Below are 13,923 nucleotides of genomic sequence, written 5' to 3' on the forward strand. Positions count from 1 at the left end.
CTTGAGCTCTGGAGTTTTCTAGCAGCTAGTTTTGCTTGAGGCAGATGATGCCGTGCTGAAAGCCCTGCATCTTACACTTTGCTTTTCCTGAACCAGAGCAGATCCTGGCATGGAACAAGACCAAGGAGGAGGAGGCGAGCAGGATCCCCCAACAGACAGAGTAGTGAGGGCTGGCAGAAGGGAGTGGGAGGAAAGAGGTCTCATTAGTCCCACTGAAACTCTGTATGGCTCCTGACCAATCTCTTTTCTGAAATGAATGGAAGTGATTTACTGCATCTGAAGTCAGCTACCTACAGAGTATATATCTGGTTTGAACTGGTCATCTTTTCAGACAGTGCTGAAACATAGGCACATTCAAGCTGAGGATAGCAAGCTGTTGACAGTAAAAGAGCAACATTAATTTATTGTGTGCTGTTCTAATAAACAAGGATGAAAACCAGAGGGACACTGGTTTGCAAAACCTTTCTGCAATTAACCTGCTGCATCCATCTTGGGAGTTCATAGAGTTCATATTCTTATAAAGGATGTCCTGGAGCAAGGCACTTTAGACTATGCCTGTTTTTTTATTCTGTTTGATATGATATGTTTTAATGGTAGTTTGTGTTATGCCCTTGAATGAAAAGAGAAAATCAAAGTACAGATCTTGCCTGTAATAGAGATTAGGGATGTTAAAATGTTGTAAGACCTTGGCAGGGTCCTACAGAAAAGGAATATTATCTTGGAGGCAAGGAATTATCATGATGTCCTCTTCTGTTCTGCTGATAAGCTTCTTAAGTGAGACACTGGTCAAGGACATATTTATTCTATTCAATGATATCTTGTAATATTTCTATGTGGTTTTTGGACACAGCTGCAATGTGAAAAATATAGCTGTTGATCAATTAAGGGAGTAGGTACTCTGGGTTTTTATAATCAGATACTCTAGAAGATTTTCTCAGGTATCCTTGTCAGGCATTTTTGAGATAATGCAGGATTTGCTTGATCATGTTCCAACATGGTTGTTAAAAGAATGCCTGCCTTCCTTGGTCATGTTATCCTGGGAATTGTGAATTGCTCTCTTCAATCTGGGATGGCTCCAAAATAATTTGAAATGGGCTACAATCATTCTTTTGTTAGAGAAGATGTCTTATCCATGGATGTTTTCTTTAATAGCCAACCAGTTTATAATTTACACATTTCTGTTAACAAGGAGAATAGTTTAAAGTTCAGTGCAGATTTTATTATATATGTTATAGTACACATCTGGGAGAACTAAACTTTATGATTGTCCCTTGGTTGTTAATAGTGTAACTTTTTTACATCAAGCTCTGTTCTTCTTGGCGTTTTACTTTTTGGCAGCCATCTGACAAATAACTTAAATACCTGATTAGTGTTATGCACAAGCCTTTTCTTATAGCTATTATCATGCTAGCCCTTGTATGCAAAGCAAGACAACAGTCATGTCTGACTAAGGGGAGGTTAGTTGTAATTCTGAGTGCAAAATTATGTCCTACCAATTCAGTTCCAATAAATTATGAATATGATTGACAGGGAATAAGTAAATAAAAATATGGGTGAAACTTTGCAACAGAAACTCCAAAGATATCTAATAAGCCTGATCAATTTTGCATAAAAATCAATGACAGTGAAATTCATAAACATTTCCTAGGTTGATCTAGAAATATTCTCCTAGGTGCACAGGGAGAAAAAAGGCACTTTCAGAGCATTATTCACCTGCGGATGGGTTTGTATCTGGACATACCCATTTTTTCCATTATTTCATGAAGGGACAAAGTTCCATAATAAAGAGCAGTCTTGCTTGTAGGTGTTGAGGTTCAGTGAAATTAGTCTTGAAGACCTTCTCTGAAAATGATCTCTATGTGAAGCAGCTGGGGGCTCCGCAGACCGGTGAAGGCCAACCTGTTGAGCAGCAGTGTCAAAGTCAGGATTTCATTTACCATCTTTCCTTGATAAGGCACAGTGATCTGTGAGGCTTTTATAGTTTCTTAGAGAATGGCACAGGACTGCCTGTTTACTGATTTTTAAATTTTTTTTTGTTTGTTTTTATTGTTATTTGGTGATTGGTAGTTTCTCTTCCCTCAATGAGTTATATAATATACGAATATGCCAGAATTCACTTGAAAAAAGTTCTTCTAGCCCTCAGGGCAGCATAAAAAGAAGCTATAAAATAGAAACCATATATAAGGAGTAAAGTTGTGATATTTAATGTTTCTAAAGAGTTGTGGGGCCTGAATTATTAGAGCCCAATCATGGTTTGAATCATCTGTGAAATACTCCCATTCTTAAGATAAACACATATTTTTGTAATACAATCTCTCTTCTACCAGTAAATTTCATTACTCAACTATTTGTCAAGGAAAAGTTTAGCTAAGTGTCAGAAACATAAAAAAATCTTGTTTTTTGTAGATGACTCCAAGAAGTTATCTTTCCAATATTCTTTGTACCAACAGTGAGGAGGGTTTCACTGAGCTTATAAAGCTTTGTGTGAACTTGCTGTTAGAAACTGTGAACTGCCTTCCAGCTTTTTCTGAATCAGTTGGAAATGAAAAATAAAACCATATGAAAGATTAAATAAGCATGTTGATGTCTTATTTTTTCAGATGTCGCACCAGTCTTTCTAGAAATGGGAGAAAAAAAAATTGTCAGAATTTTCCAAAATCATAAAAATGTTTTAAAATACTATAAACCAATTTCCAAAATTGTAAAAATGATTTATACTTCTTCACTCTCTTAAAGGAAATTATTTTGGCAAGGATAAGAATAAAAAGAACTACAGCATGAACAAAAGCCATTTCATTTAAAAAGGTGGGTTCCCCTAACGCGGATTATTTGCTTTTGTAAGCCTGAATAAAACCATGATATGGTAAAATTGTGAACATCTGGAATATTCCAAATCAGTAGGAAATTATTTTAACACAGAGTATGGGATTAATTTGCCTAAATTTAGACATCTACAAAGTAGACATCTAAGTTTGAACTGGTTTTCCAGGCCCTAGGTAATCAGTAAAAAGAAACAGGCTTTTGCACAGAACAATTCATCCGCATTCTAAAACACATCGGAAATAGTCCAGATGGATTACTCCCAGAAAATGTTTATTTTTCTCTGTTGAACACAAAGACAGGCATGATTGACTACCTTGGATGTAAACATCTGTAATGTAGTCTACAGTTAGGCAAGACACCTTCATTACTTTTAGAGCTATAGCATAGCAATAGCATGTAGTCTCTACTCCAAATTTTGGTACAAAAATCAGCTACACGGTTGAATTTTCTTAGGTTTAGATTAGTTACCTCAAAATCTATGCATGCAAGTGCACACATACATGTATCTACTTGTATTCGTGCAGGATGTATAATCTATATCAAGCTTTATATCAGAAATATTCATCTTGATAGCTTGCCTCTGCAGTATCACATGCAAAACCAACTCATGTTGCTCAGTCAAGATTTTAAAATTAATGCTATGCAGCTGAGCAAGGATATCAACAGCACTGGGGTGGAAAGTTCCTTCACTTATTTTGTAGGCTCAGCTCCAGATGAATGCCACATCATCTTCCTTAACTCATTCATCCATGTATTTGGAAATCAGAAGTTCTGCACCAGAAGGCTATTAAGGCTGGCTTTACTATAGGCATCATCTTACAATACGCAATACACAAGGTGTAGAATTATTTAATCCTCAGATCCTAAAATCAAAAGAACCATTCTATGAGAAGTAGAGCTAAAGGGTTGCTTAACTGTTAGGCAGTTCTTAACAGAAGGTGAAATATTTGCAGTTCTAAAGCCTGTATGAAAGGGAAATGCCTAATTTCCACTTTTTTTTGCATGAAGTCTGTTGTGTAGTGGTGAAAGCATTGGTGTCATAGTGGTCACACGACAAAGATAAAGCTTGGGTTGTGTCATATGTGATGGAAAATAGCTACCATCATTTCTGCTTAAGAATATCAGTTTATAAATCTGTATTCCAAGTACTGAATACCTTCCTATAACAGGACTTCATGTGACCCTTTACCATCTCCTCCAGTTCCTTCTTCAGTATTCTCTCACACTTCAGCCAGTAACGCTAATCTATTCCAAACTTTTTATTTCTGTTTCACTCAATAAGACAAATGCCAATTTGGCATCAAATTGCCCTCATGTCTTCTTCTTGGCTTGGTGACCCACATGTCAGGATTGAATTTAAGGTGCTTTTAGATGTCAGGAAGTATGGATCTTAGTAACTGGAATCTCATATGCGAGCATGCAAGTATCTGAGATCCTGAGTATCTCCTGCAAATGGAGAGCTAAAGCTCAACTCATTCCTCTAAACCTAGGCTTGTAGTGGAATTTAAAAAGCACTAAAATATCTTAATATAACTGGACAGGACTGGAAATTGTGAGCCTTTTGGGGAACAGAATGTTTTGGTTCAACCACGGGGAGCTTAGTGCGAAGTTAATGCAAATCAGTGGGTACCAGATGCCTATTTGAGCCCTTGTGGTCTGGGATATCATTCCCAAATCTCACACACAGGCCATCCGCATTTGCCACCATTCACATGATTCAGCTGGAGGGACTGATGAAGGAATTGATCTGTCATGGAATTGGTGCTGAAATCAATTAACCTGGAGCTCTGGGTATGGCCCAAAGGTGCAAGGTTTAAGAAAATTATTTACCCTAGCCATGGTACATAGAGGATCAGGCCAACTGTGCATGAAATAGCTTGCAGGATCAGATCTATCATGTATTGGACATTCACTACAGATTTAATAAAACTGCTTCAGCAGTATAAACTTGGTTGTAAAATACAGAATTTAAATCAGCATTCAGCCTTTGCAGTGTTTTATGCATATGATCCACTTACAAACTTTCATTAAGGAAGCTGGGTTAGAGTCATGAGGCATAGTTTTTATAAGCTTTGTCTCCTTCAAATCTTACAAAAATAAATTTAAGTAGCTTACATATCCCTAAATAAGCTGTAACAATAGTATAGCACAGTTAAGTTAATTTAGTGTGTTAGAAAAAGTTTTCTTGCTGGTTTTCAAAATGTTCGAGTTTTGCCGGATATATCATTACCACCAAGTTGGTACTGACTTGTGGAGGCTATAAAACAAATAAAGTCATTAAAAATAATTTGAACAAAAGGAGTAACTTGATATCATAATGCCATCCACATTTGGTTAAAATGACTAATTTTAAAGCTCCCTTTCATCTTACTAAACAGATTTCCAGAGTTAAAAAAAATGTGATTAATAAATTATCCCCCATAAATCTTATGATAACTATGATAGTCTTTGGAGAATTATGAAGCCACATCTGGAAAAAGTATTTTACTGCCTGTAAAACAGCATGCCATGAATTTTACTAGTTCATATTAGTAAGTGAAATACGGTATATAATTTTGCATTCATCAGTGTGAGTGCAAAACACATAATTTTCTTCTCCTCAAAACCATTAGATTTATTTCAAAAAGAATGTTTCTTGTAAAGTTTATAAGGAACTTGTTTTCTTTTGTTCGTATATAGATATTTCTCCCTTATATTAGCTGTAATTTACAAGATGAACTGGAGAGTACCTAACACTAGAACAGAAGTAAGCAAACAGTAAGAGTAATAGAGTTCATTTGTTATTATTATTACACCAAGGCTAAAATGAGCAAGGCCAAGCCCCTGAATAAATGCCAGAGCACTAATCAAGAGAGAAAGCAAAGAAGTTAATTTTCTGCTATATAATCCAACAATAGCTATTACGTTATTCTTTTTCATTAAGGACATTTTTAAATATATAGATTAGAGTTGCAAGTCATTCAAGATGAGTGGCTGTAATATTTCTGGAATTAAAAACTTGATTAAACTTAAGTATTTCTTAAATAAAATGAGCAATGTTCTAGTAGAGCCAAGTATGTCCCAGGGAAATATAAAACCCTTTTTATTTCCAAGCAGATGTTTGCAATAAGAAATGGATGGTGAGTGAAAGGGAAGAACACCATTAAGCTAAGGTAACCCCTAAAGATTTTTATATAGTTCTGCAATCATAAGCTCCATCAGTGATAAATATCACAATAATGCTTGTAATGTACCTGGTTTTATTTATGTGTAGATCCTTGAATATGCTTTACCTCAAGTAATATAATTCGCTTAATGACCACAGAGAAGTTATATTTTAATGTAAATGAAAGTGACATAATTTTTGTAGCCTGAAAAGGTTCTTTCTCTAAAGATACTATAAATCAGCACAATAACATCTGTAAACATGATTTGTTTTTATAACAGAAATAAATAAAAAAGGCCAGAGAAATGCTTACTAATAAATGTATGTGGATTAGACCACTTTATTGCAAACGATACTCTCACAATTTCATCACAAATTATTTGTGTAACATGTTGCTGAGGCTGATAATGTGGATGATATTCTGGCCATAAAACTGCTACTGCAGTAAATATAGCTCTCTTCTGCTCTGATTTGAAATAGCCATTATGTCACTGCATTGTTATGCTTGTTGTAGCTGATTTTTTAAATAATCTAAACCGAATTGGGCTTGTACCTATTGATACTTGCTGCCTTTTCTGAAATCAAAGACTTTATTTTATTTTAATTTTCCCCAAGATTTCCTTAGTCTCTTCCCTTGATTTTGGCAGAGCTTTATGAGAAAGGTTGGTGCCTTTGCACAGCTGTTGAGATGCTGCTGTAGGAAGGGTTGGATAACATCAAAACCGCATGTCCCCAGACAGGGGAGGGTGAGGGTCACAGGGACATTCAGAGACGTGTTGGGTTTATGTGGCAGGGTCTTGGTGGTGGGCGGGCTGTAGGGAGAGGCCAGGGACTGCCCAGTGCCTGTTACAGCCACTTCCAGCCTCCTCTGCAGCAGATTCATTGCGCCAGAGCTCAGCCCACTTGGAGAGCTGGTGGTGCCTCTGGAGAATCAGTGGTGCTGCTGAGGAAGCACATTCAAGAGAGGGTAAATAATGCAAGAGGGAGATAGGAGGAGGGAGCAGAATCTGGTGGGAAAGAAGAGTGGGTGTACCACGGTTCAAGAAGCAGGCTCCAAGCTCCAGAGCAGTAGTTCTCTACAGCCCATGAATAATCCATACTCTGCAGAGCAGGTTCATCCTGAAGGGCTGCAGTGATTGTGAAGGACTCATGCTGTAATGGGGAAAAAAGTATGAGGGAAAAGGAGTGGAAGAGAGAACTGTTATGCATTGATCACCACCCCCATCATCCATCCTTCCTGTGCTGCTGGGGAGGATGCAAATGAGTTTGGATTGTTGGAGTGAAGTCTGGTAGAGGAGGAGGAAAGGTGTTTGGTTTAGTGTTTGCCTTTTTGATCCTTACTACTGAAGTCTATTTCAATTGACAATAAATTATTCTTTCCTCCCCCACCACCTCAGCTTTCAGTATTTCCTGTGATGGTAATTAGGAAGAAATCTCCCTGTCTTTTTCTCAACCCACGAAGTTTCTCATCCAATTTCTTCCCCACTCTGTCCCAGTGAGGTGTGGTGGTGACAGTGACATGTAAGCAAGCAGCTGGGTGGGTGTTGAGCTGTGAGCCAAGGCCGACTCATCACAAAATAGCTTAACACTCCAAAATTAGATGACAGAAGCACAGACAGGTACAGTGCAAATTACATGCAACAAATTCATACTTTTCAGCTTTATTATTATTGAGTTATTCTACACTTAATGTGATCCATTTTGAAACATAACTACAAAACTTGCAAAAGTTCATCAAACATTTTTCTCTATGAATTCCAGCATAAAAATTGGAAGAAAGAAACTCTTAAGAAGGAAAAAAAAACAACTGCACAGACTAGTCAGAAAGCACCAGTGTGAAAAAGCCTCCAGGAGCTATAGGGGAGCACAAAATTTATCAATTTCTCCTTGAAACTACTGCAAAAAAGACAATTCTCATTTGGGAGTTTAATAATAGAGGTGTTGCCTCTGAGAGAAAGCAGATTCCATCGTACTCAGTACCAGGAAGCCCTCAGATGAAATACTCTGCCACACTCTACTCTAACTGCCACATGTAAAGAAACATATAGACATACTGGAAAGAGTACAAAGATGAGCAAAAATCCAAGAGATTAAGAAAACATGACTTCTCTGAAAATTCAAAAAGAACTGATATTTTTAAAGGGAAGATTGCAGTTGAGTGGAGTGGGACATGAACTGGTGGCACAAGAAGAGATCTAAAAAGATCTAGGATGAGAAAAATAATGAGACTTTTTTTCTATGCTTTTCATAAGCAGGATAAGAATAACAATTTGGAAAAGAGGAAATTAGAACTAGATAACAGAAAAAACTTTCAAATTGAAATCGAAGCCAAGTTCTTCTAGATGTTTAACTAATAAAACTATTGGAAGTCCAGAAAACTTGTAAGTACCAATGCATGGGAACAACTCTGCAGTGATTCATGGCACCATTCCAGCCATATGCTTCAATGATGCCTAAATTTTTCTCTTTGAAAACTGGTGCCATGTACTATAGGTATGACCTCTCATTTGGAATTTGACTAGGTAAAATCTGTGCCATTACCTTATTCTAGAATATCAAGTTCTTTAAATCTAGTATGCAATGGGTGGAATTATTAATGATTTATTGAACTGAATGGGTCCTTCTTAGGTGCAAATTTGCCATTTCAGTTGCTGTCTTATGATGGACACTCAATTTCACACCTGAAGCACTTGAAGTAGTTCTTGGTGCAGGAACTTGAACTTGAAGCCATTCTCAGAGACACTGAGATATATCCACTTGCGATGTGGATGCCTGATCCTTCAGGATGTGGCTCTGCATGACTGTGTAGTGTGGGACTGGCACCTGCAGCTGCCATGAACTCCATTGCTGGTAAAGGCATGTCCTGCTAGAGCCCAAATGGGCACAGTGAAGCAAGCCATTGTTATTCTGTATTTGTGCTGCACAGTTGGATGCTGGACATTGGATGCATCCAATGTCCAGAATTTAATATGAAGTCTTACACATGTAAGGTCAGTGCATCAACTGACAAACAAGTATCAGGACTTACTCAGAAATAACATTCTCAGAAGATGGTTGCTGAATAACCCTACCATAATTCTATTGTGAGGGTGATTATTTTTTATTTTTACTAAATGTGTCTTAAAAATCCCATAAAAAAACTAAGTCTGTGTTTATTTATTTCCAAAACTGTTATGTAAGGAGTGAGTGAGTTTTACAATTTTGTTACATTTTTAGTGTAAAAAAACCCACAAATATGAGATATATAAGAAATTATTATTATGATATTTGCTTCTGATTTTTCTAACCAGTTCTAAATTGGATGAATGAATTTTGAAATATTTTAAATATTCCAATATTTAAATATTGCAGATATTTAAATATATCCAATAATCCTTTCTAAGAGACCCTGCTCTTTTAACAGGTTAACTCCAGTTGTGTGATGTTGTTTCAAGCTGTAATAAAGTTGCTTTGTTCTTTCCTTGATCAATCTGTATTTGATTGAAGTAGCAAATTGTTCCATGCATATGTGCACTGTCCAGCTTTATGCAGTCAGAGTCTTGCAGCAAAGTAAAACCACAGAGTCTGCTTGAAATGATGATCCTCTCAGCACCAGAGCAACATATATGTTCTTGGTATAGACCACGACATTGTTAAAATATGGAGAAACCGTTTATGGACTATATGTTTTGTCAATTTATCTAATTGCTTGCTTATTTCTAGTAAATATGCTAGTTAATTAAACTTAATTCCACAACAAAAATTTATTTAATTTTCTCTCTTTCATATTTGCAAAGAAGCTCTCTGCTAATTATAATTTATAAATTAATTTCAGGCAATGCTGATAATGGAGGGCAAAAATTTAGATTCCCCTCTGAATAGTAATTCTTTTCCCAAACACTAAAGTGCAAAACCACCGTGGGTTATGTTTGTAGCCAGTAAAGAAAGATGTGTTCTTCCAGGCAAGTCATGTCTGTGGATGGGCTGAATGGGTTTCCTAGTGGTGCTTACACTCTCAGAATTGCAGAATACTTTCAGAGGAAAAAGGTCTTTAAAAATCACTTATTCTACCCCCTCACATGGGCAGAGACATTTTCACTAGATCAAGTTGCTCAGAGGCCCTTTCAGCCTTACCTTGAACATATCCAGTCATGGAATCATTAAGGTCAGAAAAGTCCTTTAAGATCATCAAGTCCCACTGTCAAACTAGCACCACTGCCTTGTTCACCATTAAACTATTCCTTCAATTGCCATATCCACATATTTTTTGAAGACTTCCAAGAATGATGACTCCACCACTTGCCTGGGAATCTGTTCTAAAGATTTACAATCCTTTCTGTGAAAAAAAAAAAAAATCTTAATCTGTAATCTAAATTTCCCTGAGTGCAACTTGAGGCCATTTCCATTAAATTCCTTCCATTTTCAGTGACAAGGCATTTAAAACTTCTGGGCAACTTGTTCCACTGTCTCACCATCCTTGTTGTAAAAATATTTCTTCTTTATGCCCAGTCTAAATGTACGGTCTTTCCGTTTAAAACCACTGTCCTTTGATCTGTTGCAATATCCCTTGGTAAAAAATCTCTCTGTCTTTTTTACAAGCCCCCTTTATATCTTGAAAGGCCACAATAATGAGTTCCTTAGAACTTTCTCTTCTCCAGGCTACATAACCCCATCCATCTCATCCAGGTTCCTCTGCAATGATTATGGACTGTTAGTTACTTATGAAGGCTTAGTGAACTCCAGAAGTCTACATCAAATTCTGGACAACAAAATAATTTTAAAATGTTTCCTCCACAGGTTCCTGGAATAACCTGGTACTACTGTGCTTCAATCCATTGTCTAACATCTCTAATAGAGACTGCTTCACATGCTTTAAAGATATTTGATACCAAGATGAGGAGGGGAATATTTGTGATGTCACATAGACACAACAAACATTCCTGTCAGTGTCATGTCAAAGATACTATGGTCAAAGGTTTCACAGGCTACTGTGGCAGCTTCACATGACTTGTGATTCCATATTTGCTTTGGGAAACCTGTTCTCAGGGTTGTCATCTCCCTGACTGCAAAATGAATGAAGATAGAAATCTTTTCTCTGTTTCAGCCAAATCCATGGAGAAACCAATGATTTATTCAGGGAACCCCTTGACCAAATGATAAAAATCAAGGGAATGGATGTCTGGCAACTGAAAGAGGTACCACTAGCAAGGACAGAAGCATAAAGGAGCCAGAAATCAGAAATGCTGGGAAAACCCACCAGAGAGTGCACTAATATTTGCTTCTACCCATGTGCTCTGCTGGCTGTGTGCAATCAATCCTGTGCTACAGGCCAATAAAAGAAGTCTTAGTGGACTGGAATCAGTAGCCCACCTTTCCTTGTAAATCACTGTCCCAGAGTCTGTTCTCTATGTTAAGGACAGCTTGTACAGTCTGACAATGTGCACAATATTAAACTCCAAATCATATCAGTTCCCTCCAAACTCTCCATCCAGTGAAGCCTTTGGCCTGAGGGGGCTGCATCATTCTAAAGGCTCTTTGACAGAGGGAGTATTGGTTGGTCTGAGTGAAAATGTTGCCAGCTACCAGTCTAGCATTTTTCACAGTTGTGACAGTCGACTTCCAGGTCTTAGCAATGTTCCATGGGATTGTTCAACTTCTAAGTATAAAGCAAGCCAGCACATTCTGGGTGAATAAGGACCAGCAAGTAAGACTGTAGCTCTATATCCTCAAAACCACCTGTACAAATTCAGAGCATAGTGTTTTGGGGGCCTGGAAGCAAAGGATTTTGTTTACTTTTCCATTACCCATCTTCTTGAAGAGCAGAATGAAGAACCCTCCACTGTAAATGACAGGACCAGGCTCACTGCAACTAAGAGGACACCTATTTATCTCAAACTATCTAAATGCTCTTAATTTCACTGTACTATTCTTTTCTCCTTCTGTGAGTGAGGAAAACAGTCTTCCACATCAGATGCTTGCTCTGATGCTAAACATGTAACACCCCATCACCTAGTCAGGTGGTGTTGTGAAGTTTTCCATAAGAGCTAAGACAGAGACACTGTGAGATATCTGCACTTCAAATAGACATATATTCATATAAATGCCTCCTTTTTGGAAAGCCACTGTTAACATGGGCAACTTTTTGCATCTAGGAATATTCAAAGGAACCAAGGCTGCTTGTTTGTTTGTTTCTACATAATTTGATTTTCCTCTGTCTTTTTTTTTTTTTTTGTTGTTTAATGAAGGTATTACCATGTTCCTTGTACAAGATGCATTAAATTATTAGCTTCTAGTTTATGTATGTTTTAAAGTCACTCTGTATTCTCAAGCTGCAAGGAGTTCTGATATAAATACTTTAAACAAAATATTGTTTGGTTTCTGCTGTTGTTCATCCATAAGAATGGGCTCTAAAAAGCAGAAGACATGACACTGAAAAATATTGATGATACTGATCCTCCAGTGATTCTGAAATGTTTTCTTGTGTTTAGATTTCCTATGTCTTTGCACAGAAAATCATAACATGTATCCTGGCTTGTAAAACTTCTAGAACTCTAGACAGCTAGTGCCACTGATTTGATGATGTGTGAGACACAAAACCTGACATTTTTCTAGGATAGCAAGATGGATAATTTAGGATTTTTGTTCTCAATTTCCACCATCTTATAAACACAAAAATGATTTGTTTAAATGGTATTGTTATAAAATACATTGCAAGTTCTTTCAAAGTGTATTTTTTTTGGAGGAGGTTCTATGGGGCAGTTGATTCTGTCAGAAATACCTCTTTAATTTGGAATTCAAAGCACCATTAACTGTAATGACTGTGTGCTCCAACTAGAGGCGGAACTGAAGGGAGAGGCTCAGGTCAGCACAGCTACACAGAGTCCAACTACATTAATTTGTACAGGAAAATGTGCTCACCTGTCTGTTCCTCACCGGGAACACCAGAGAGGTGAGTTTACCATTCTATAAACCTACTACAAGTTCGATGAAAATGTAAGAGAAATCAGTAATTAGAATAACTCAAGAAATAGGAACTGCAAAAGAATAAATATCCCAGATGAAGTCTGTAATTCCAGGCTTTCATCTTGATATTGGATTTGTTTCTCTAATATCACTTTTAAAATGAATTGCAAGATTTTTTTGTTTTGAGTTGACTACAAGTCTGGGCTAAAATATGTGAAGACATGTATAGATACTTCCAGATTGTTTCTTTGGTTCGGAACTTCAGAAGAATCACTTTTATTTTGGAACAAAAAAGCCTTAGATAGATCTGATTCCCTCAGTGCACCAGAACACCAACACTTTTGAAACAAAAGAGATATAAAATACACTGCATTTTATCTTTCTATGAATCATAATTAATTTTATGAGTTATGTTTAGAATATACATATGTATGTTTAATATATAAATTGCTAAAACAGATCCTATGCAGATTTGCTGAAAAATATTGAAAAAATTTGCGAGGGAAAAAAAAGTATTTCCTTCTAAATTCCTTACATGGTCTTTATATTTTGATGAAATGTTTCCAGTTGTTTTCTCTCTCTTCACATAAGAAAAATAAATTTCCCTCATTTATATATTTATTTTTTTTACTGCCAAGATGAAATGAATGGTGATGAAAAGAAGCATATTTAAAAAAAGGGTGAGAATGCAAGAAAATAGGAAGAAAAGTTTTAAAAAGCTGAAAGTGAATATTAACTCAAACTAGGAAAAATTATTGAGAAAGTGCTACCTACCCAACTCAAAACCATGGCCATCTACATTGCCACAGTGCACACAAGCCAGAACATGGGGGTGGCATTAGTGACTCTAAAAGGTGCCTCCTCACAGATGTGGCCACAAGAAATATCTCCATGGTGAGCTGGACCTCTTCTGCTTTGCCACAGTGAATATTGAGATTCCCCAAGGACCCAGGAGAAATGGTTCCAGCTGCTTCTTACTGACTCCCCAGAATTGTTCTCCTTCCCTTTTTCAG

The 13,923-nt window shown here is 36.9% G+C and overlaps 1 long non-coding RNA gene across 1 annotated transcript in view; it reads left to right on the forward strand.

The window, feature by feature from the left end:
- Positions 1-13,235, forward strand: part of LOC137470259 (uncharacterized) — a 30,610-nt gene extending 17,375 nt beyond the window's left edge. The window contains exons 2-4 of the long non-coding RNA XR_010996968.1: positions 2,737-2,805; positions 5,920-5,975; positions 12,783-13,235. This is a non-coding gene — a long non-coding RNA (uncharacterized lncRNA). The remainder of the gene's footprint in view (positions 1-2,736; positions 2,806-5,919; positions 5,976-12,782) is intronic.
- The last annotated feature ends 688 nt before the right edge of the window (positions 13,236-13,923 follow it).

Source organism: Anomalospiza imberbis, chromosome 3, assembly GCF_031753505.1.
Source record: "Anomalospiza imberbis isolate Cuckoo-Finch-1a 21T00152 chromosome 3, ASM3175350v1, whole genome shotgun sequence".
In the NCBI taxonomy this organism is placed as follows: domain Eukaryota; kingdom Metazoa; phylum Chordata; class Aves; order Passeriformes; family Viduidae; genus Anomalospiza; species Anomalospiza imberbis.